At 47.2% G+C, this 799-nt stretch overlaps 1 long non-coding RNA gene across 1 annotated transcript; it reads left to right on the top strand.

Annotated features, from left to right (window-relative positions):
* Positions 1-42: 42 nt before the first annotated feature.
* Positions 43-761, top strand: LOC107735449 (uncharacterized). Its single transcript, XR_001639414.1, has 3 exons — positions 43-211; positions 304-456; positions 641-761. It is a non-coding gene; the product is annotated as an uncharacterized LOC107735449 (long non-coding RNA).
* The last annotated feature ends 38 nt before the right edge of the window (positions 762-799 follow it).

Genomic DNA, 799 nt, shown 5'->3' with positions numbered 1-799 from the left:
CATCATCATCATCATCATCATCATCATAGATCCCCCTGGGTTTAATTCACACCGTGAGCATCTGCCACACCACAGTGCACTTGATCCTAATGATCAGATGAGCTGTAACTGCAGACTGGAAGTGTGTTTGTGTGTTTCAGTCACGGCAAAGCGTCTCCTCGAGTCGAGCTTCTGCACAACATCGACCCGCTGTATGTGGACACCGCTCCATGTGAGTCAGAGACCGGTTCACACACCCAGACCAGAATCCGGTTTAACAGCAGAGACGCACCTGAGCTGTTCTTTCCTCCGTGTCTCCTTCAGGTCCTGGAGACGAGGTGTCGGGAGAGTTTCTGGAGGAGTCTTTGCGCTCGTCAGCGCCTCGGCCCGGCGCTCTCGGCTCACGCTCGGAGTTTAACATCTCGGTTCACGCCGCCATTCGTTACAAGAACTGGAAGCTTCTCACAGGTTACCCAGGTAACGGTCATCTTTAACTTCCCTGTGTCAAAGGTCATTCATTTTCCCAACACTGCATCTTATCTGAGCTCAATTTTGAGCTGCTGATTCCAAAAACAGTGTCTGTTTTGCTTGAGCATGTCACACTTTCACACTAAACGTGTGCATTTCATTGCACTTTTGCTTTTGACAACCATTTGCACAGAGAAGAAGTCTTGCATTCTCCCTTAATCAGCAAAAAAACCAGAGCCTGATGTTTTCTGCTGCATCTGGGTGTTTACTGCATCCAAACAATGACGTCATTGTTTTTCTAGACTTCTGTTTGTCATTAAAATCAAAGCTTTTGATGTTTGACTGTTACTTT

Source organism: Sinocyclocheilus rhinocerous, unplaced genomic scaffold, assembly GCF_001515625.1.
Source record: "Sinocyclocheilus rhinocerous isolate Xijiao unplaced genomic scaffold, SAMN03320098_v1.1 C36067432, whole genome shotgun sequence".
Lineage (NCBI taxonomy): Eukaryota > Metazoa > Chordata > Actinopteri > Cypriniformes > Cyprinidae > Sinocyclocheilus > Sinocyclocheilus rhinocerous.
The sequence above is the reverse complement of the archived record's forward strand: the minus strand, read 5'-3'. Positions and strand labels throughout refer to the sequence as shown.